General features: G+C 38.9%; 1 long non-coding RNA gene across 1 annotated transcript; it reads left to right on the top strand.

Moving 5' to 3' along the window:
* Positions 1-15,636: 15,636 nt before the first annotated feature.
* Positions 15,637-19,334, top strand: LOC117276573 (uncharacterized). Its single transcript, XR_004506836.2, has 2 exons — positions 15,637-15,774; positions 19,037-19,334. It is a non-coding gene; the product is annotated as an uncharacterized lncRNA (long non-coding RNA).
* The last annotated feature ends 6,013 nt before the right edge of the window (positions 19,335-25,347 follow it).

The raw sequence follows: 25,347 nt of genomic DNA, 5'->3' as shown, positions 1-25,347 counted from the left end.
GGCCTGCGAATGAAATAACATTGCTACCTCGAAATATCCAAAGGTTCGGATACGACTCTTTAGAAATTGCCTCTATCAGCAGCACCTGGATCTGCACATAAAGTGCAGAGTGTAATATGAGTACAATCGACTAAATATAATCAGTAAGTAGCAAGCTTAACCTCGATTTGAAAGTATTGACGAGATTGGCAAGGTCTAATACTCACTTCCAACAGCCAACAACAACAATAACAACATAATAATAGCAAAGGAAAAGCAGCTCAAGAATATTAGGTTCAACTCTATCACATTAAGAGGAAAATAAGTATCTTCCCAAACAAAATCAGTTAAGATATTGACTTTTAAGACAACAAATATCAAATATCATGAGAAAGATGCAACTCTATGCCTGCATGAAAAGTGTACATACCAAACAACATGACCGTTTAAATTATCAAGTAAGTACAATCTCAGTGCATGCATTGTGCATGACACAAATACCCCTCAATCATACTCTCAACATACTCACGATGCCTAGATCGAAGCCCCTGAATCATCACACATACACATACACTCAGTACTGTACGAGTGTTTTGCATAAAGCCCCTCATTAAGCATATATCAAGTTCTTGCACTCACAGGATTATACCTAACTTCGGAGGGGCGGATCCTAGCCCAAGTGGTGATCGGATCTGTCATGACCTAATTTTTCCTCCGTTTGGGTATCGTGATGACACCTAGTCTTAGGGATTAGGTAAGCCTAACAATAATTAAAACAACAATATTATTTAAATAGAATCTCTTAAAAATTCCCAAAACCGGTAGTACAAGTCATAAGCTCTATAGAGTATTTGCTAGAAAACTTCTAAATACAACTGTCCAGAAATAAGAATAAACAGTGCAAAATAAAAAGTTGAAGGTGACTCTAAGGCCTGCGAACGCAGCAACAGGTTTATCTTGAGTCTCCACAGCAACAGTCCACACAGCTAGCTAACGAACAAGTACCTGAATCTGCACAATAAATGTGCAGAAGAGTAGCATGAGCACACCACAGCGGTGCCCAGTAAGTATCAAGACTAACCTCTGTGGAGTAGTGACGAGGAACAGTTAAGACACCCACTGGTCTAATAAACTGAACAGATATAAGTACACGAACAACAGAAGTATGATATCTACATGAAGACTATGCAATATGGCTCACAGTACAGAAATGACAATCAAGAAGGAACCAACAATTATCAGCGGAAATATCATGAAAATGACACAGAAAGGTGAATGGAACACAACCTAAATCCGGAATCACAAATACAGCAAGGACAAATAATAACTCAACAACTACAATCGCTTTTACATCAGGTTTTAGTCAGCAACTCCATGAGGTACTGAACCTTGGACAAATCACAACTTACCGGTCTCAAGACCTAAACTCTAACACTTGGCCTCATGTGCCCTCATAATATCTCAAAACCGCACTGACAACTCACGTGCCAATAGAGCCATTCTCACATAGAAGGCAAGTAAATAAGGGTAAGCATCTATGCTCAACAATATCAAGGACACCTCTTATCCGATAAGAGTGCTTAACTACGTGTATGCTTGTGCAAGTGTCCTACCATAGTCCATATCAGCAAATAAGCATAAGGAACAAGAACGGATATCACGTAGAATATTTTCTCACAGCTTTCACAAGATAAAGCTCACACAAGTACGTATACCACTATACAAATATCAACAACAAAAGTGCCCCCAGGCCACAAATCATCACAAATCAACCCCTGACACAGCCACATTGTCTTGCCACGTGTGCAATAGTAACATGAATGCCCGCCTTGTCTCGCCACACGTGCATAATAATGTTCCCACCTTATCACGCTACATGCGCAACCCACACATATATATATCCCACCTTGTCACGCCGCATGTGCAAAATATCAATAGTAACAATAGCACGGCAGAAACCTCCTGCAACCCCATAACAACAACCGCACGACATAAACCTCGTGTATCACAATAATAACAACCGCACGACAGAAACCTCATGCATCACCACAACAAATACAACAACAACAATGGCAATAATACAAAGTACGACAAGTAAATCAACTCAAGAACTTTTAAATCACAAGAAAATGTGGAACCAATTCACAAAGAATAACCACAGTCTGAGATCCTAGGCGTAAAGAGAACAACTCAACAAGGGAAAACTAATGTGTAGCAACGATCCCACAATATACACCTCAACAACAGGGAAGCTAACACGAGTCAAATAATTTCAAATAAAACAAGTCGACTGAGATATAGAATATCTAAACTTCTTTTAAGGTTGAGGAAATTACGAAGGATATTCAACAATTCAATTAAAGATAAGCAGCAGAAAAATAATCATAACCTCAATTAAGACTGAACAATTATAGGATGAAATAATATTAATTCCAAATAAAGATAAGTAGTTATGAAAAGATAGCATGACAACAGAGGAGGTAAAATCTTTAGTTAAGTCAAATAAGAGTCAAATAGGCAATAAGAGTGAATCCTGAAGTAATTAATTCTAATTAAAGTATGTAGAGGTGAAACTAGTAAATAGGGACTTAATCACATCAAGAACAACTTCATACTCGGTGAATGTAAGGACCTAAGAATCCTAAAAGGCCAACTTTCCATAAATAAGTCCGAGCACGTACTCGTCACCTCACGTACATGGATTACAATCAGCATAGAAGACTCAAACCCTAAGGGAAAATCCTCCACACAAGGTTAGGAAAGATATTTACCTTAAAGAAGATAGACCGATACTCAAAAATGAACTTCTCAGGTGAAATGACCTCCGGGCGGCTCAAATCTAATCAAAATAACTTCAAAGAACAAATAAAACCCGTAAGAGACTATTCTGGATTATAAAGTCTCAATCTTTATCAAAATATAAAAATCGATCAAAAGTCGACCCCCGGGCCTGCACCTCGGAACTCGACAAATTTTATAAAACCCGAACACTCATTCCGATATGCGTCCAAACATACAAAAATTATCAAATTCCGATACCATTTCATCCCTCAAATCATGATTTTTCATTTTGAAATTTTTTTTCAAAAACCAACATTTTCTTCAACTCAAAATACAAATTAAATGATAAAAACAAAGATAAAAATACGGAATATAATAAATTCTTGGTGAAGAAAATTTACCCAATCGATTTGCTTGAAAAACCCACAAAGTATCGCTCAAAATCGAGCTCTAGAACTCTAAAAATGGTGAAAATGGCAAACCCTCGGAATAGAGGACTTTATATTCTGCCCAGGTGTTTTGTGCATCACGAAAGCGGAGGAAGGGATGCGTTCGCGAAGAAGAAAAATAAAAGCTGCCCAGTTATTCTTCGCGAACACGATAACACGTTTGCGAATGCGGAAAGGAAAAATATGATGGCCCAATGACGGCTCTTCGCGAATGCGTGAAGTAGTACGCGAACGCGAAGAGTGTAATGGAATAGCTACGCGAACACGTAAGCGACACGCGAACGCGAAGAGAAAAATGATCACCAGTGCCTGGTTTGCACTTCGCGAACGCGAGATAGGGAATGCGAACGCGAAGAAGGGGGTGGCAGAGCTTCGCGAACGCGAGAGGGTCACTGCGAACGCGAAGAGGAAATATTTCACCCTCCAAAATAACACTACGCAAACGCGAAGGCAAGGACGCGAACGCGATGAAGGAAACCAGATGACAGATAACAACAGTTCAAAATAGGGGAAAATGACCCGTAGCCCATCCGAAACTCACCCGAGGCCCCCGGGACCCCGTCTAAACATACCAACAAGTTCCATAACCTAACAGGGACTCGGTCAAGGTCTCAAATCACATCAAACAATACCGAAAATACAAATCGCACCCCGAATCGAACTTATGAACTTCCAAAACTTCCAACTTTGAAAACCCATGCCGAAACTAATCTAACCAACCCGGAATGACGTCAAATTTTGTAGGCAAGTCCCAAATAACATAATGGAGCTGCTCCAACTCTCGGATCGCATTCCGACCCCGATATCAAAAAGTTCACTTCCGGTCCAAATCTCCAAAAAATTAACTTTCGCCATTTCAAGCCCAAATCAGCTACATACCTCGGATTTACAGTCCGGACACGCTCCTAAGTCCAAAATCACCCAATGGAGCTAATGGAACTGACAGAACTCCATTCCGGAGTCGTCTTCACATAGTTCTGACTATGGTCAAAACCCTAAGACTTAAGCTTCCATTTTAGGGACTAAGTATCCCAAATCACTCTGAAACATCCGGTAACCTAATTCAACCATGCACACACGTCAATACACATAATATGAAGTTTCAAGGGCCTTATGCTGCCGTACGAGACTTAAATTCTCAAAATAACCGGCCGAGTCGTTACAGGATCAAAACACAACGATCAATATCACTCAGCCCACTAAGGGGCCTGACGCAAGCGTCCCTCATAACCAATATCAACACAGCTCTATGGCCCAGAATTAGTCATCAATCCACTCAGTCTCAATATGCCAACATCTCACAATACTATAGTCTCAATACCGCACGTAATGTACTAACGTGCTATAACTCAGCTCAAACCAGTGTCACACACGGAAGAACACTATCAACATGTGATATAACATATAAATAATGCACAGAGATAGAGATATAACACTGATATATATCATGACTAATCAACATGACTATGGTTAAGGTACTATCATGTCTCCAATAAATAAGCAATGACCTAGGCATGATATCCAGCATGAATAATAGCTTATGTAGTCAGCAAGTGTAAAGAACACGGTAATAATGAAAGAATGATAATTAACAAGGCATATAATAGTCTAGAATCTACCCGGATCATGAAATATCATAGTGCGTGCATACGTATTCGTCACCTTGCATATGCGTCACCCCCAACATATAGCAAACATCATTGTCTACGGGGAAAATATCCTCAAGCCAAGCATATGAAAGATACTTACCTCAATCCACGAGAATCAATATTCCAAAAATCCCCCGCCTCTCGAATCAGCCTCCGAAAGGGTCAAATCTAGCCAAAAATACTCAATAACGTCAATCAAGGTTATATGAGTCAATTCTCACTAATAAAGCTCCGACTTTATCCAATTACGCAAAGTCAACCAAAAAGTCAATCTAGGCCCGCTTTCTAGAATCCGACAAAAGTCAAAAATCCCGACTACCCATTTGAATACGAATCCAAATATACTCATTTTATCTAAATCCGACTCTGAATCAGGTTTCAAATCTCCATTATTCACTCTTCAAAATCTAACACGAAATCCCCCAAATTCCACTTTCGAATCCCATAACCTACGTGTAATAATACATAGAAAAATAAGATATAATATCAAAATCAAGTAGAAATCAATTATCCCCCAAGTGGTGATGAAATTCCTCCCAAATAAATGCCTCTAGCCGAGTTCCAAAACTCTAAATAATGAGAAATAGACAAAACCCTCGAATATAAATCTCTGCACAGTGATTACCGTATTTTGCCGTCCAAATTGTCGCTTTCGTGACGTCGCAACTGCGTAAAAACCTCCGCAGATGCGCAACTAACTTGAAATATCAACCAGTCGCTTCTGCGGCCAAACATCCGCTCCTGGGGAGCCGCTGGTGCGATCAATTTGCGCTTATGTGCTACCAGCTCCTGTTTCTGGGGACTCCCCTACCCAGGCCAAGTTCTCCTTTTGTGGATTCCTCCACGCACCTACCATATTGCACCTGCGGTCAAAATTTCATAGGTTCAACACATTAGAACTAGTTTTGCTAACCTTCACTCAAATGATCCAAAATCTATTCGAAACACTCATGAGTATCCGGGACCCCGTTCAACCATACCAACAAGTCCTAAATTACGACACGAACCTACTCGAGATATAAAATCACACAAAGTAACATTAAAATCATAAATTGCACCTCAATTCAAACTTAATGAACAAATCAAACTTTCAACTTCCAAACTCATGCCGAACCATGTATAACCAACTCGGAATGACCCCAAATTTTGCATACAAGTCATAAATCATCATACGAGCCCGTTCTAAGACTCGAAATCCCAAATGGACCTCTATATCGATAAAGTCAACTATGAGTCAAACTTATCAATTCTCCAAACCTTCAAATTTCTAATTTTCGACAATTAGAGAAAAAACATCTAAGGAATATCCAAATCCAAATTCGTACATACGACTAAGTCCAAAATCACCATATAGGCCTACCAAAACCATCAAAATACCATTCCGAGGTCATTTACATAAAAGACAAACCTTGGTCAAACTCTTACAACTTTAGCTTCTAACAATGGAACTAAGTATTCCAACACATTCTCAAACCTTTCCGAAATCAAACCAATCATGCCCACAAGTCACAAAATATATATATAAAAAAAAATACAAGAAACATCAAATAGGGGAACAGGGCCCAAATACACAAAATGACTGGCCGGGTCATTACATTCTTTACCTCGTCGTAAAAACGGGTTTAGAATCATACTTGGGATGTCAAAAAAATAAGGATATCTGCTCTACATATCATGATCGGTCTCCCAATTCGCCTCCTCGACCGGTTGACCTCTCATTGATGCAATATATTTAGACCTCAACTTCCGAACCTGCCGATCCAAAATAGCAACCCATTCTTTCTCATAAGCCAAATGCTCATCCAACTGCATTGGACTCAAATCAACACATGTGACTGGTCCTCATAGTACTTTCGAAGCATGAAAACATGAAATACCGTATAAAGTCCCAATAAGTTGGTGGAAGCAAGTTTGTAGGTCACCTCATAGGAGAAACTCGAAGTAGAACCTTCTCACCCTTTATGAAATCCACATCATGAACCTTCATATCATCATAACTCTTTTTCCTAGACTGCAATGTACGAAGCCGCTCCTAAATTATTTCACCTTCTCCAAAGCATCACGAACCAAATATGTGCCTAATAATCTTGCCTCACCAAGATCAAACCAACTAACTGGAGAACGATATCGCGTACCATATAAGGCCTCATACGGAGCCATCTAGATATGAGACTAGTTGTTGTTGTATGCAAACTCTGCTAGTAGAAACTGATACCCACTGGCCTCCGCAGTCAATACCATAGGCCTTCAACATATCCTCCAAAATCTGAATGGTCCACTCGCACTGCTTGTCTATCTAAAAGTGAAATATAGTACCCAACTCAACCTGTTTGCCCAAATCAGGCTGCATAGCTCTTAAAAGTGCGAAGTAAACTGAGTTCCACGATCTGACATGATAGAAATAGGTACACCATCCAAGCGAACAATCTCTATTATGTAGATCTTAGCCAACTGCCCCGAAGTGTAAGAAGTCATGACTGGAATGAAATGTACAGACTTGGTAGTCTGTCTACAATAACCCAAACAACGTCAAATTTCCTCAAAGTCCGTGGCAGTCCAACCACAAAGTTCATAGTAATGCGCTCCAACTTCCACTTTGGTATATCTAACCTCTAAAGCAAACCACCAAGTCTATGATGCTCATACTTGACCTGGTGACATTTCAAACACTGCGTAACATAACCAACAATGTCCTTCTTTATTCTCCTCCACCAATAATGCTGCTTAAAATCACAATACATCTTCATAGCACCTGGATGAATAGAATGTCGTGAACTATAAGCCTCCTTAAGAATTAATTCCCTCAAACCATCAATAAGAGGAACACAATCCCGACCCTGTAGTCGCAATACACCATCATCACCAATTGTCATCTCCTTAGCACCACCTAGTTGTAACGTGTCCTTAAGGACAAGAAAATACGGATCGTCATATTGATGAGTCTTAATGCGCTCAAACAAGGATGACTATGAAATAACACACACAAGGACTCTGTGTGGCTCCGAAATATCCAATCTCACGAATCTGTAGGCCAAAGCCTGAACATTCATAGCCAAAGTCCTCTTAATAGTTTGGATAAATGCTAAACTCCCCACACTCTCAGCCTCCCAACTCAAGGCGTCAGCAACCACATTTGTTTTCTCTGGCTGATAGAGAATAGTGATATCATAGTTCTTTAACAGCTCCAACCATCTCCGCTGCTTCAAATTCAAATCGTTTTGGTTGCCATATATATAATGCCTCCAAATCTTAAGTGTGTGCAAAATAGCTACTAACTCCAAGTCATTAATCAGATAGTTCTTCTCATGGGGCTTCAATTGGTGCGACGCATAAACAATCACCCTACCGTTTTGCATCAACACACAACTAAGGCCAACATGCGTAGTATCACAATAGGCAATATACAACCCCGATCCTGAAGGCAATGCCAAAATTGGAGTTGTAGTTAATGCAATCTTGAGATTATGAAAGCTCTCTTCACACTCGTCGGACATTAATGTGAATGGAGCCCCCTTCTAATTCATCTTGGTCAATGAGGATGCAATAGACGAGGAACCCTATATGAAGCGACGATAGTAACCAGCCAAACCTAGGAAACTCCTGATCTTAGTAGCATAGAGAATCTAGGCCAACTCTGAACAACCTCAATCTTCTTCGGATCCACCTTAATCCCATCACTAGGCACCACGTGGCCCAAAAATTTCTATCGTGTCCAACCAAAATTCACACTTGGAAAACTTAGTTTACAAATATTTCTCCCTCAATGTCTGAAGCATAATCCTCCGATAGTGCTTGTGCTCCTCCCTACTATGGTAATACACCAATATATCATCAATGAACACAATGCTAAAAGAATCCAAATAAGCTCAGAACACACTGTTCATCATATGCATAAAAGCTGTTGGGGCATTAATCAACCTACACGATATCACCAAAAACTCATAATGCCCATAAGAAGTCCTGAAAGCCATCTTAGAGATGTTCGAAGCCCTAATCTTCAACTAGTGATACCTGGCCTCAAGTCAATCTTTGAGAACACTCTAGCACCCTGAAGCTGATCAAATAAATCATCAATATGTGGTAGTGGATACTTGTTCTTGATAGTAACTTGTTCAACTACCGATAGTCACTACACATTCTCATAGAACCATCTTTCTTCTTACAAATAACACTGGCGCACCCCAAGATGATACACTAGGCATAATAAACCCTTTATCCAGCAAATCTTGCAACTATTCCTTCAATTTCTTCCACTCTGCTGGAGCCATACGGTATAGAGGAATAGAGATAAGCTGAGTGCCCGGTGCCAAATCAATATCTCTGTCGGGTTGCATGCCTGGTAGGTCTGCTGGAAACACATCTGAAAAAACCCTCAGTACTAGAACTAACTCAATAGTAGGAGTATCAATGCTAACATCTCTGACAAAAGCTAAATACGCTAAACATCCCTTCTCAACCATCTGTTGAGCCTTCAAAAATAAGATCACTCTGCTAGGAGTGCAACCAAGAGAACTCTTCCATTCCAACTCGACACAGCCAATGTTACTATATTAGCGTGACAATCAAGAATATCATGGTACAAAGATAACTAATCCATATCCAATATCACATTAAAGTCCACCAAATCGAATAATAAAAAGTCAGATCTCGTCTCAAAACCACATATAGCAATTACGCATGACCTATATACTCGATCCACCATAATAGAATCTCCAATTGGTATAGATACATGAACAAAGGTAGCAAGTGAATCACATGGCATATCCAAACAAGAAATAAAGTATGATGACATATATGAATAAGTAGAGCCAGGATCAAACAATACTAAAGCATCCTTGTGGCATACAGAAATAATACATGTAATAATAACATTAGAAGCAACAGCCTCAATCCTCCCTAGAAACGCATAACATCTAGCCTGACCTCCACTGGACTAATCTCCCACTCTAGGACAACCACGTCCTGGATGACCACCACACTGAATTGGCTGAGCGGGTGGTGTAGAAACTGGCACAAGAATTTTAGTCTGATATCCCTGCTGCAGTGAACCTCTATGAGAACAGGGGCAATCTTTCTTGACATGGCCCAAATCCCCACAGTCGAAGTAACCTATGATCGGAACTGACGGAGGGCCCTGAGTCAGACCCCGTGAATCAGCATATCCACTAGAAGAACTCGATACTGATGAACTCTGAATAAATGGAGCAAGATGAGGAACTCTATGGAGTGCACTAAATAAAGACTACAATGAACCTCCTCGACTAGGTAGTGGTGAATGATCAGCTGGCTTGCTAGATTGGCCTTACCCAAATCGACCACGGCCTCCAAATGAGGCACCCTTGTATTGTCTCTCTAGTCTCACTATGTATCCACTCAATCCGATGCGCTATCTTCACAACCTGGTGAAATAAAGTCTCGGTCTCTGCCTTTCTAGCCATAGCAAGGTGAATAATGTGGTGAAGACCATCAATGAATCTTCACACTCCCTCATTCTCAAAGGGCAAATAGTAGCATGACAAGACAAATTTGTAAACCTCATCTCATACTCAAGTGATTGACATATACCCTGCTGAAGATGCTCGAACTGCCTCCCTAGCTCATCTCTCCTGGTGCGGGTCACAAACTTCTCCCAAAAGACCCTGGAGAACTAAGCCCAAGTAAGTGAAAGGGAACCAACTGCTCTACCCTGATCATATAATTTCCACCACCTCTTGGCTGGCTCTCTAAGCTGAAACACTATGAAATATATTCCATTGGAATCCACGAGTCCAAGATTCTGAAAACTCTTATAGCAACCATCAAGGAAATCCTGGGGGTCTGCTGTATGATAACCATCAAAACGCGGAGGATCCATCCTCCAAAACCTCTCTAAACGTTTTTGCTCATCCACGAACAAAGCAAGTTCAACAACTGGTCCGACAACAACTATTGGCTACAGTGCAATAACTAGAACCACTCTCAGTGTTTGACAACTCAGATCCATCTACTCGAGGGTACGAGTAGCCGGAGTCCGTGCTCCGCCCCCCTGAGAAGTAGTCAGTGTAGTAGGAAACACCCCAGCATGAGCCAAGCTCTCGAATAAACCAACCATGTGAACCAAGGTGTCCTTAACAACTGGTGTAACAAATAAAACCTAGGGTGGCTCCATAGCAGCCACTCGAGCATTGAACCTAGCTACGGCGTGTGCTCCACCACTGCCTCTGCTTCGGCCCCGGCCTCTCGCGCCTCTTGCCTGGGGTACCAGCGCCAACTAAGTTGCATCAGACGAGTATGTACTCACCATCTATGAGAGAATATAAGAGAAATGATTCAGACTTTAGGGATAAACAAATCTGCACGATAGAGAATGAAAGAAGAGAAGTTATCCTAACAACACGGTAGCCTCTCGAAGATAAGTATAGATGTCTCCGTACTGACCCATAAGACTCTACTAGACTTGCTCATGACTCGTGAGCTTCTGCGGCCAAACAACTGCTTCTGCGGGCTGCTGGTGTGATCAATTTGCGCTTTTGTGCTGCCGGCTCTGCTTCTGCGTGCTCCCCTGCCCAGGCTAAGTTTCGCTTTTGGGGACTCCTCCACGCACCTGCGGCCTCGCACCTGTGGTCAAAGTTTCGCAGGTGCGACACACTGGAACAGTTCTGCAACCCTTCACCGAAATGATCCGAAATTTAATAAAAATACTCCCGAGCCTCCTGGGACCCTATCCAACCATCCCAAAATATGACACAGACCTACTTGAGGTCTCAAATCACATAAAGTAACATCAAAACCACAAATCATACCTCAATTCAGACTTAATGAATAAATCAAACTTCCAACTTCCAATCTCGTGCCAAACCATGTCTAACCAACTCGGAATGATCCCAAATTTTGCATATAAGTCTTTAATCACCACAAAAACCTATCCCAAGGCTCGACATCCCAAAGTGAACTCGATATCCACAAAGTCAACTATGAGTCAAACTTATTAATTTTTTAAACCTAAAAATTTTAAACTCTCGATAATTAGAGTCAAAACATCCTAGGAATCTCCAAATATAAATCCGGACATATGCCTAAGTCCAAAATTATCATCTGTACCTACCAAAACTATCAAAACACCATTCTCAAAGCTTGGTCAACTCTAATAGCTTAAGCTTCCTACAATAAAACTAAGTGTTCCAATATATTTCCAAACCTTCCCAAAACCAAACTAATCATCCCGTAAGTCACATAACATCATACAAACATACAAAAGATATCAAATAGGAATGGGGTTCAAATACACAAAATGATCGATCGGGGCGTTACACTGTTGTGGTAAAGAAGAGGAATCAAAAGAAGCAAATTAGAGAGATCAATTCCATAGATAGTGTAAAACTTACTGATCCAAAAGCTATGAAGGAGAAAATTGGTCGTGAGCGCGGTGGGAACTGGTTTACAAGATCAAGCATAAAGAAGATGGCTCGATAGATAGATACAAGGCTAGATTAGTAGCTAAAGATGAGAAAAGAAGTCATATGCATGTAGGTTACGGGCTAGACCGACTATTCCAAGACTACTCATCCATAAACCGGTTACTGGTACAAATAATATAAAGAAATATAATCAATGTTTATCGAAAAAAGGAGCTTTTGAGCCCTTTTTTTGAATTATTCATCTGCACCTTATAGAATGAATAAGTAGAGGGACCCACAGAAGAAAAGAAAAAAGTATACCGCCTTCGATCTCTTTTCAAAACCAGCCCTAGACCTCTTCTTTTGAATATTCTCAAGGGCTAACTTTTCAGTCGCAGATGCTGCTACAACTAATTGGTTCTTAAGTTGATTGATGAACAAAGGTCTCCCTTCCGTAGAATCGATTGGGATTGATTCTTAGGATCGAGCCCTTATCAGAGGCATGCCTACCAATGCGTGTAATATATAATAGGTATGCCTGGCTTACTTGAATCTATATTGGGGATAAGATTGCCTACCTGTCTAGTTAGCTTGAATGAAAGCGTAAGGAATGCCCAAGGGGTCGCAGTAAGACATTGGGGACTCAAACTTCCATGCTATTTAGCACCATATTTTGGGAATGCGCCTTCATTAAATAAAGAAGATGAATCAAAGAACCTATTTCCGCTATTCCGGGTTCATATTGAGCTTAGTGAAATCAAGGTTGGTGATAAATTTAGCAAGTTTCCATGGTGCGTTAGGAATAGAGGCCGTTAAGGATGTACTTGCTTTTTTGTTTCGTCGAGATTAGGTTGGTGTTCAGTGTACCTCTTATCTCGCCTATGCTTTACAAGCCTACATACGGTACAAGATAAAAAAGAGACCTCTCAATTCTCGAGAAACTCGGTGATCTCAAAGTTTTTCAAAGCCTGGTTAGAATACGACTGTTAGGGGGCATGTGTTTTGTTTGAATAGATGAAGTCCATTCTCTCTTACTGGTCTTGGTATTACACTATCGCCGAGAAAAAGAATACTCCCATATGTGTTGTTTTACAAGAAATTGATGTGCTCATTTGTACATATACTACCAACAATAAATAGAATTAATATGAAGAGAGGAGATGTGCTATCCCACCAACAGAAGCTTGATTTGTGTGTAGAAGTAACAAATATTCAAGAGGGATTGGATTCCATAGGTGATGATAAAGCCCCGGAATTGATGGCTACAATGCAATATTTTTAAGAAGTCCTAGCACATAATCAAAGAGGAAGTGATAGAGGTTGTGAAGGAGTTTTTTACAAGGAAAATATACAGAGCTATAAACTGTACAGTTGTAACAGTAATTCCAAAGAGTGACAATCTATTAACAGTGAAAGAGTACAGACCAATTACTTGTTGTACTGTGCTATACAAGCTGATCTCCAAAGTACTAGCAGCAAGGATATAGAAGGTCATTACAAGCATTATATATGAAACACATGTTGGATTTATTCCTGGAAGGAAAATTGTAGAATACATCATCCTAGCACATGAATTGGTGAAGGCTTATACAATAAAAATATGTGTCCCCAAGGTGTATAATTAAAATTGATTTATAGAAGGCCTTTGATTATATGGAATGAGTTTATTTGGAGCAGGTTATGGAAGAACTGGGATTCCCTAGGAAATTCATTACATGAATTCTTGAGTGTGTGCAAACTATCAACTACACTATCTTGATCAATGGAGAACCATCAGAACCATTCAATGCTGCTAAAGGCCTCAGGCAGGGAGATCCTATATCTTCATTTTTGTTTTCTATCTCAATGGAGTACATAAGTATAAACTTAAGAGTACTTGCAGAGGTGGAGGAGTTTTAGTATCATCCTAGATGCTCAAAACTGGCTATTACATGCTTTTTTGCATATGACTTATTGCTATTTTACTAGAGGTGATATACCTTCTGTGTATGCAATGCATCACTACTTCACTCAGTTATCTGAAGCTTCAGGATTAAAGGCTAATTTAGGGAAGAAATCAGTATACTTTGGGGGAGTGCCACAGGACGACAAGGAAAAAATTCTGCAAGAACTTGGTTTTTCTAGTGGTAAACTACCCTTTAAATATCTTGGGGGTATCATTGTCAACTAAGAAATTGTCCCTAATATAATAGCAGCCTCTCATTGAGAAGATAATTGCAAGAATTTCATCTTAGACAGCAAAAAGATTATCATATATTAGGTGTGCAGGCTTACTGGGCTCAATTATTTGTATTGCCTGCTAAAGTATTACAAATTATTGATGCACATTATAACAGCTACCTATGGCCTGGCAGCTATACAATCACCTAGTAGCTTGGGGTAGGATTTGCTCCCCAGAGAGTGCAGGTGGGCTGAACTTGACAAATTTGCACATTTAGAATAAAGCTGCAATAGCAAAAACTTGTTGGGATTTGGCTCACAAACAAGATAAATTGTGGATCCATACATATTACATCAAAGACCAATAAATGGAGTCTGTAGTAATACTAAAGCAAGCTTGTTGGATGGCGAGAAAGATTATGGAAGCAAGAACTACACTGGAAAGTGTTGTATGCAATCATAATGCTGGAAAGAGTATAACAAATCAAATATATAGACAACTGGTAGGAAATGGAACTAGAGTACCATGAAAATGCTTGATGTATCTAAATGCTGCTTAGACCAAAAGCTACATTTACTTTGTGGCTGCCGATGACAGTTAGCTAAATCTTCAATGTCAAAATTCTGATGAAACTAAAGAGAACCTTTTTATGGAGTGTGAGTTCTCCAAAGGATCAATGGACACAAGGACAACCTATAGTTGCAGAGGGATGGAATCAATATGCTCAGGAAATTATCAACTGATCCAAGGGGAAATCCCAAGCTGCCCAAATTTTCAAGTTGATATATATACAGAGTTTGTTCATACTGTGTGGATTGAAAGTAGAGGTGGCAAAAAAAAAAAACTTGAGCTAAACCGAACGAAATGTCGAAAAAGAAATTGAAGTGCGATAGGCACAAACTAAAGATGTTTGTTAGACAATTACAAGTTAGAAGGGAGTAGAGCTGGCAAAATAATTCCATATTTTTAGTAATCCGCCTAACTCGTTCAAGTTTAAATAGATTGAGTTATGACTTACCCGAATGAATTGGATCTAAAATGGTACATCAAACATAGGGTCAAACGGGTCAAATAGTATAACCAAGGAGTAAAATGCAGCTCAAACCCAAAAATACAAAATCAACTTTCGAGATTGAGGAATTATGTAACTCTGAAAGAATTTAAGAAAAATACATTAATTTTCATTCTTTTTTTTTTCAAAAACAAAATAAAAGAATGGTAGGTTAGATCATATTGGACCGGTTGGATATGAGTCGCTATTTGACCTATAATCGCTAGTAGATAGGTTCTCCATTTCAAAATTTATGTGGATGTTTGTGGAGAAGATGGCGGAGTTACAGTGATATTTCTAGTTGCTGTTAGTGGTTCTGGACGATGAGGTATTGTCAGTAGTTTAATGTGTTTATTTTTCCTTGAATTGTTAATATTTGGATCATGCATTTAGTTTTTATTGTTTTAATCTTTTGCTATAGTTCCTTATTTTATTGATGAAGCTTGAAATTTAGAATTGCTAATTGATCTATCGACGTTTCTGTAGTGGACAAACAAAGAAGAAAATTCTTAGGATTAAGTAACTCTTGTATAGAGATATTGTTCATTTGTTTACTCTTATCAAATAGGTGTAAGTAATATAGGCGTGAGTACTTAGTGCAGATATTTTTTTTTTTTTTTACATTTTAACATATATTGCAACCACATGCCTTGTTCTTGAAAAAGAAAATCCTTAATAGCAACTTAATTCTAATTAAAAATCCCATGACTTGGGGTGTGTTGGGTACGGAGGAAAATATTTTTTACGGAAAATGAGTGATTTTATTGCTTATCTTCCCTTGTTTGATTGGTGAGTAGAAAACTTTTTCCGGAAAATATTTTATAGTATTTGGTTAGAGAGTAGAAAATATTTTTTATGGTACTCTCCTCATCCCTCCCCCCCCAAAGTCCACATGTTTCCTTTCTTCCCCCCTCCTCCGACTCTATTTTCTTCAAGAATTTAATTATTCTTCTAAAATTTCACACAAACTCAAATGAACTAATGTGATGTTTTACTTTTTTATGCAAAAACAATGTTGAAATTTGTGCTCCATAGCTAAAAAGAAAATACTCTTTTTTTGGTTGAAAAAAAGGTACCATTTCTACAACATGAAACTAAAGTACTTATTTTATTGAAAAAAAAGAAAATAGTTTTTCTACATCATGAAAAGAAAATACTCATTTTGTTAAAATGAAAAAAAATACTTTGTTGAAATGAAAGAAAATACTTTTTCTACATCATGAAAAGAAAATAACTTTTTTGTTAAAATAAAAAAAAATACTTTTTTATATCACGAAAAGAAAATACTCATTTGTTGAAATGAAAAAATAAATCTATTTATAACATAAAAAGAAAGTACTATTAATAATATTTTTATTTAGGATTGGGGTGGGGAGTGAGGAGGGGGTGGGTTGGGGTAGGGTGGGCGGAGGTGGGATCGGTAGGTGGGGGTGTAGGGTTGGGTTGGTGGGGGTTAGTAGGGATGGGGAATAGGGTGAGAAAAGAGTTTTGGATAATATTTTTTCTTCTCTTGATAGGGAAAATATTTTCCTCCAATTGGAGGAAAATGAGTTTATGAGGAAAATATTTTTTAAAATATTTAAGCCAACAAAATATGAAAAAATTAGAAAATATTTTCCGAAAAATATTTTCCTTCATACCAAACACACCCTTGGTCCATCAAGTATATGAAAAAGGAGCAGAGAATGGAATGATAAATTAGTTCCTCGGTTTCTGACCCAAAACATTCATTTTCATCTTAGCTGGTCTTGGAATTTAAAATTCATTGCCTTTTGTAGAGTGAATTCCACCTTGAATAAAACAAGCGATGCATAACCTTTCCCTGGCATATCCTATAGACATAATGATAGGAAATGGTATCCAAAAATATTAAAGCGTGTGTGTGGGTGTGTATGAGTATATATGGATAGTAAATATATTGTATGTTTAGGACTAGGAGAGTTTTCTTTTTCCATATTTGTTAGGACTAGTTTTCCTTTTCCATATTTGTTAGGACTAAGTTTTACTATTCAACTTGTATATATATTCTTGTTAATCAATTGAAAAAGGCAAGCCTTTCTTCCACACTTGGCCATTGTGTGCTTGCGTGTTTAGCATGGTATCAGAGCCAAGGATGAGCCAAACCATAAAAAAATCGGAGTGATGTACCAATGGCAGGGGACAATGGTAAAGATGTCTCTACTACCGGTGGGAGCGGTGGTGGTGACTAAACAAACAAACAAAAGACCTTATCTTCGTATGATATAACATCTATTAACAATCCTGGGATTTTGATAACACAGGTGGCTCTAAAGGGAGAAACTATGATGAATGGGCAAGGTCCACGAGGACCGCCTTGAGGACGAGGAAGAAGTTCGGATTTATTGACGGAATAATTAGGAGACCGGATGAGAAGTCTCCAGATCTTGAAGATTGGTGGACCATCAACTCATTGTTGGTTTCTTGGATTTAGAATGCTATTGAGCCTATTTTGCGTTCATCTATACCATACATAGAAGTTGCTGAAGATTTATGGACTAGTATTAATGAACGGTTTTCGGCCTCTAATGGTCTAAGAATACAATAGTTGAAGGCTGAACTTGCGGAGTGCAAACAACGGGCATGACCATAGTAAATTACTATGAAAAATTAACAAAACTCTAGGAAGAACATATTAATTTTGATCAAATTCCGACTTGCACATGTGATAAGTGCCCATGCAATCTTAGTGCAATCTTGAAAAATCAAAGGGAAGAGGAGAAGTTGCACCTTTTTCTTATGGGATTAGATGAAATACTGTATGGAACAGTGAGGTCGAACTTACTCGCTCAAGATCCGTTGCCAACTTTGAATCGAGTTTACTCGAAGTTAGTACAAGACGAACGTGTAAAAATCATGGCTCGAGAGACAGATGAACATGATAACATTATGGTCTTTTCCGTACAAGGGACATCCCCCTATAGAGGTCGGATTAAAGTGAAGGACAAAAATATGTGTTCTTACTACAAGAGAACTAGACATGATTCAGAAAGTTACTTCCAGCTTGTTGGGTATCCAGAATGGTGGGGAGACATACCTCGTGGTAATGGTAAATTTGGTGGACGCGGTAGAGGACAACAACAATATCAGACGGGAGGAATGAATAGAGTTCGTGGATGTGATGGTGCGTATGGCACGAATGTTACACAAGCCACAGGAGATGGCATCTTTGCAGCTGTGATGGGGGCAGAAAAGGCTGGGCCTCCGGGATTGAGTAATGAGCAGTGGCAAACGTTGATTGCTATGTTGAATAACCAATAGATAAGTTTGAATGAGAAGATGATCGGTAAGTAAAATTATGTATCTTGGATCATCGATACAGGAGTGACGAATCATATGACAGGATATCTAAGATTATTGCATAATGTGCCAAAAATTGAGCAATGTTCTTTTAATTTGCCTGATGGGAGTAATGCTCTAGTGACCAACGAGGGTTCCACGAAACTTGAAGGAAATTTGGTTCTAAAAAATATTCTTTATGTGCCCGGCTTAACATGCAACTTGATTTCTGCATCTCAATTAATTACTCATATTGTTTGGTCATTTTCATTAAACTTTTATGTATTATACAGGACCACACCTCGAGGATGTTGATTGGAGCGGGTGAGCGGTAAAATGGACTCTACTATTTTTGGAACAACCAGAGGGTATGTGCTCTAAAGGTTGGAGATGTGGGCTTGCTGGATCTTTGGCCCAGGCGTTTGGGTCATCCTTCTCTACAAGTGACCAAATTAATTCCTATCGTAGATTTTGAAAAAACTAGTGATGCTTTGAATAAAATTGTGATGTATTTCATCGGGCTAAACAAATAATAGACAAATTCCCTTTGAGTAATAATAGAGCTTCTAGCATTTTTGAGTTGATTCATTATGATTTGTGAGAAATTATAGAACAACTTCGTCTTGTGGTGCATCATATTTTTTTTTTCACTATTGTAGATGATTACTAGCATGCTGTGTGGATTTTTTTATTGATTGATAAGAAAGATGTAGTACAAACTGTAAAGAATTTCTTTGTTATGATAGACAGACAATTCAGTAAGTGAGTTAAAATCTTCAGGAGCGATAATGGAATAGAGTTTACATGCATGAGAAATTATTTTATTGAATGAGGGATTGTCTTTCAAACTTTGCGTGCAGGTACACCCCAACAGAATAGGAGACTGGAAAGAAAGCATCGTCATATCTTGATTGTCGCCCGGGCCTTGTGCTTTCAAGGTAACTTGCCGATTTGATTTTTGGGGGAAATTTGTTTTGACAACTTGTCACTTAATTAATCGAACTCTGTCTTCAATCTTGCATTGAAAGACACCTTATGAATTATTATATGGTCGAATGCCTGAGTATGGACATCTTCGAGTATTTGGCTCATTATGTTATGCTCGAAGCTTAGGGTGAAAGGTTGATAAATTTTCAAGTAGAAGCCGTAGGTGTATCTTCGTGGGATATACCTATGAAAAGAAAGGTTGGAAGGTGTATTATTTAGAGAAGAAAGAATATCTTGTTTCACAAGATGTTGATTTCTATGAGACTGAATTCCCTTTCGCTTCATCAACACATAACACTAGAAAAGACGAAAATAAAGAGATGCATGTGGAGGTACTGGGAGAGGATGAAGAGTCTGAAGCGGGGGGAGGGGGCAGTGAATCGGTCCAAGCTCGTGAAGACGAGCTCGATGTGGAGGATCACCACGAAGCCGAGATGGAAGAAAACGTTCACCAGAAGGTAGGGGCCAAAATTGAGGAAAATGAAATAATAGAGGAGGAGTAGTTTGGACGCGAACACCGCCAAAAAAATACATCGGTCTGGTTGTGTGATTATGTTACTAATGTTGTACATAAATTGAGTCCATCTTGTCCTCCATCCACTTTATATCATCACTCATTTACACCTTATCCTATAACATAATATGTGAATTGCGATAAAGTTTTTGTACAACAAAGGGCTATTCTTGCAGCAATCACTGCAACACATGAAACGACTCATTTCTATAAGGCCGTGAAAGATGGCAAATGGAGAGAAGAAATGAGATTAGAAATATAGGAGCTGGAGAATAACGGAACATGGGTAATAAAGGATCTGCCTCCTAACAAAAAGGCTCTCGGTTGCAGGTGAATTTACAAGATAAAGTAAAATTTTGATGGAACAATTGAGCGACACAAGGCCCGACTAGTTATTCTCGGGAATCATCAAGTAGAGGGGATCGACTGTAATGGAACGTTTGCCCCCAATAGCAAAGATGGTGATTGTCTGCACAATTTTGTTTGTAGCAGCGACAAAGAATTAGGAGTTACATTAAATTGATATATGTAATGCCTTCCTGTATGGGGATCTTCAGGAGGAGGTATACATGAAATTGCCTCTTGGGTTTCGAGTTGCAAGTCCAGGAAAAGTGCGTAGACTTTAAAAGTCCCTTTATGGGTTAAAGCAAGCGCAAATGTGTTGGTTTGCTAGGTTGTCGATTTCCTTGGTGGACTACGGGTTCAAGCATTCATGCTCTGATTACTCTCTTTTTACTCTAAAACAGGGTAACGTTTGAGTAAATGTCCCTGTGTATATTGATGATCTTATTATCTCTGCAATGAGCCCGAGGCTATCCATGAGTTCAAAGCCTATCTTGGCAAATGTTTTCACATGAAGGAATTGGGTAGATTGAATTATTTTCTAGAAGTGAAAGTCTCCAAAATTCAGAAGGCATATTTTTGAGCCAACAAAAATATGCCTTAGATATTATCTTAGAGGTTAGATTATTAGGTGCTAAGCATGTGGGAATGTCGTTGGAACAGAATCATCGGACGGCATTGGCGGGTGGACGAGCGCTTGATGACCCTGAGCGTTATCGTCATTTGATAGGCCAACTTATTTATATGTGCTTCGCTCTACCGGAACTGTCCTACAATATTCATATTTTATCTCAGTTCATACAACAACCAAAAGAGGAGCATTGAGATGCAGCAATACGGGTTATTCGCTACTTGAAAGGGAATCCAGGATAAGGTATTTTGTTGAAAAGCAAATGTGATCTACGTCTCTATAGATGGTGTGACTCTGATTGGGCTGGTTGTCCCTTGACTCGACGCTCGCTCACATATTGGTTTATCTCGTCGGGTGATTCACCCATATCTTGGAAGACTAAGAAGCAACATACCGTCTCTCAATCATCTGCAGAGACTGAATATCGTTCTGTGGCAATGGCAATCAGTAAGGTGAAATGATTAAAGGAAATTTTGTCTAGTTTGGAAGTGACTTACTTTCCCCTATTCATCTTTATTGTGACAGCAAGCAGCATTGCACATAACAAAGAATCCAGTCTTTCATGAAAGAATCATTTACATTTAAGTAGATTGTCATTTTATTCATGACAAGATTGACAGTGGGAACATTCGTACTAGCTTTGTGCCTTCATATGAGCAATTATAATCGTTAGTTACTACCATTTAATATAATCTATATTTTAGAATTGTTGCATTGGTGCTTTCATCCAGAGGTCTCCAATGCAGGACCAAAAAATAAAACTCAAGGCTCTCGTTAATGAATCTGTGAAGGAGGTGAAAGATTCCTTTTCCAAGGATATAGCTGAGATGCAATGTATGTCACAGGAGTTGATGGGGAAAATGGCTTGGACTGCTCCTCAATCTCTCCCTGGGTTGCATGCGTCCATGGAAGCTATATCGATAAAAATACCTAGATTCAACGGTGATAACCCTGCGACATGGTATTTCAAGTAGAGCGGTATTTCACTCGTTATAATATTTTTCTAGATCATAAATTGCCATTGTCTTCGTTATATAGATGGCGAGGCTTTGGATTGGTATTGTTTGTTAGTTCGAAACAAACAGCTTGAGGGTTGGGACCATTTCGTGGAAGAATTGTGTATTCATTATTGAGCTCGGAATCGGGAAGCAGCTGATAGGCATTTAGCCTTTCTTCGAAAGCTTACCATAGTGGACGCTTATCCGGCACGGGCTACTGCTATTCCATCATGGAGCAATATGGCCAACTTTCCCTTGCCTCAATACAGGAATGCGCACTCAGAGAACACCAACCTGAACATTACCTACAAGGTGTTTGCGGAAAAGCCAAATAGGGAAAATAAAATTATTGTCGATACTAAAATAAAGCTATCAACACCCGAGGAGATCTGCAATTCAGTTTTGTATTAAGACAAAGAGGAAGTTGAACCCCTTTTGCCACAATAGTTGGTTGAACCATATGAATGCAACAACAATAATGGGGTTAGGGTGTGCAAGGTGTCCGATAAATTATCTTATTGGTCTAAAGATGTTATTCCTGAGCCAAATATTATGTGGGAACCACACAAGGAGCTTACGCTGACAACGGAGACTACTGAGACCCATTTACCTAATGATTCGATGTATCATGTTGCTCCGACTGATGCGGCAAATGATAGTGCTAGTGTCGTTGAAAATAAAGGCAAGGATAATAAAGAGATAATTATTACTACAATCATAGAGAAGGCTCCATTATGAGTTCTCCATTCTCTATTTCGAGTAACTTCATCATGCTTGATGATTGATATGGACTTGGGCTAGCCCAAAACTTGGAGACGATATTTTGTGTACTTTTAGCTTGCACTTATGACCAACTTCTAAATAGAGGTATATTTAGTCACTTAAGTGACCTTGGTCATGCTAATCTTGTCTTGCCTTTGCATCCATTTTCACCTGATCATTTTGGATTAGACTCTCCCTTTGATCCTGGATCGAATTTTCTTACCACATACCTTAGAGCTACAAGAAATTGGATAGTGAGTCTTGGTCTTGCTCTTAGTAGAGATCTGGATTCGAAGAGTGAATCTTGTGGTAATACCACTCTTGTTCTCGGTAACTATGGGCTTACTTTTGTCTTTATTGAAGGAGAAGGTACAATAATAACATACGGGGATATAGAGAACTCCACAACTACTGTGGTTCGGGGGTTTTCTAATTGTTCTCGAAGAGCAGGGCACACTTTGATTGAAAATGAAGCGAGTGACTTATTTTGGGATAGTAGTGACATCTTCATTATTTTGGTTGGAATCCGATTGCATAAGAATATATTCCATTCTTTTGATCCCGGTGAGTTTATCTACAGGAGAGAGAGAAATAATATGGAGGAAGGTATTAGCAACATTCAGCCTTGGCCTCCACGACTCCAGAAACCACCTTTCTCCGCCTTCCTACTGGATTTCCTAAACAAAGTTGTGCACTCTGTTGAACTGCGGACAAGTCCGGAATGCTGTGCTATGGATTCAGAGATTGACAAATTGAACAATGCTGTTATGGGCCAAATGTTTCCAACAACTGAAGATAATTTAAACACGATAATTATCCAACATGATCGTGGGGGGGATCGTGAAGGGACTAGCAACTGGTGGTGCTTTCTTGCCGCATTAGCAACTAGATTTAAGCATCACCCAAATACCTTTGACTCGTATAATCGGATTCATGTTCATGAGGGGCATTATCTCAAGTGTGAGCCTCATGCGGCATTGCAGAAACTTAATTCGCCACAAAAATACCGATTCATTAGCTCTGCTCAGGCACAAGGAGTTAGTTTTATTGACTTTGGTAGGGGAAGCACCTTTGCCATTTCTGGATATGCATTAGATACTGGTGAAGTTTTAAAGTTGCATCGATCGAGTAATCGCTTTATTTTATATGATAAAGTAGAAAGATGTGAGGGCATAGTGGCAGTTTGTTTTTCTTTCAGTGACCCGGATATTGCGACCTGGCAGCAAGTTTTTGATACAGGTGGATTTCACCATGAAACCAAGTGCTCTCTCTTTCGGGACAATGATGAACATAAAGCTACACAGCTGCAATGTAATGCAATTGGCAGTGCCCAGCAAGCTCTTCCTTCCGGATATTCTGTGGATGGTCAAGCTTCAATATGGCATTGTGATGAGTTCCCTACTTTGCTTTCTAAAGTGACGTGCCTAAGTGGTATGGCTGCTGGGATGACTTTTTCTCCACTTTCTCATGGTTAGATAGTTGTGGATCATGATAGTACCACTGTATTTGACTCAATATCTGATACTACACCGATGGCCACGGAAGATTACATATGGGAATCCTTTTCAATGGTGCAAGACAAAACAAATGCTCATGTTCTCTCATTAGAATTTTCTATCTTGAACCTGGCGGACAAGGTTTTTATTGAGGCCGGGATATTGTTATGAACATAGTTAATATTTGGGAGGGCATGGATGGAAACTAAGAAACTTATTTGTGGGACCGGGTTAGGAACATGTGACGTGTGAGAAATTAATAAATAGCAGTAGCTTAGGCAAAAAATAGGCAGTCGATTATTGTTGAGTAAAATGTCTGAGTCCTCTCATCCCCAATTCTATGTCTAGCTTCTCATCCCTTCTTTGAATCTCTCCTATCTTACTTAGCTTCTGTATTTTGTATTTTCGTTAATGTTGTTCTACTTCTTTAAGTTGTAATCGTTAGTTACTACCATTTAATATAATTTATATTTTGGAGTTGTTACGGGATGGGTTTCATTTGACTCACCTTTTAGTTTTTGAGAATCTTTGGTCTTGCAATTCTGACTTAGGACACTGATTTTACTGACAATTGATTCATGCGAGAGAGATGGAATTTTGATAAATTACATTCATTTAGAAAAAATCTTAAAGTTGTCAAGTAGATAATCTCATGTCAATGTATGTTATTCATCAGTACTATTGGAGTAATTACTCTTCTGTTCTATTTTATATGACATTATATTCTTATTAATTCATTTTTAAAAGAATGATGTCTTTATTTGCAAATAATTTATTTTTAATTATTTTTTAATGATATGCTTTATAACCATAAAAATATCATGACAAATTTAATACCAAATTTTGACATTCTTTCTTTCTTTAATCTCAGTGC

This window comes from Nicotiana tomentosiformis, chromosome 2 (assembly GCF_000390325.3).
Source record: "Nicotiana tomentosiformis chromosome 2, ASM39032v3, whole genome shotgun sequence".
In the NCBI taxonomy this organism is placed as follows: Eukaryota; Viridiplantae; Streptophyta; class Magnoliopsida; order Solanales; family Solanaceae; genus Nicotiana; species Nicotiana tomentosiformis.
This window is presented reverse-complemented; position numbering and strand designations above follow the sequence as displayed.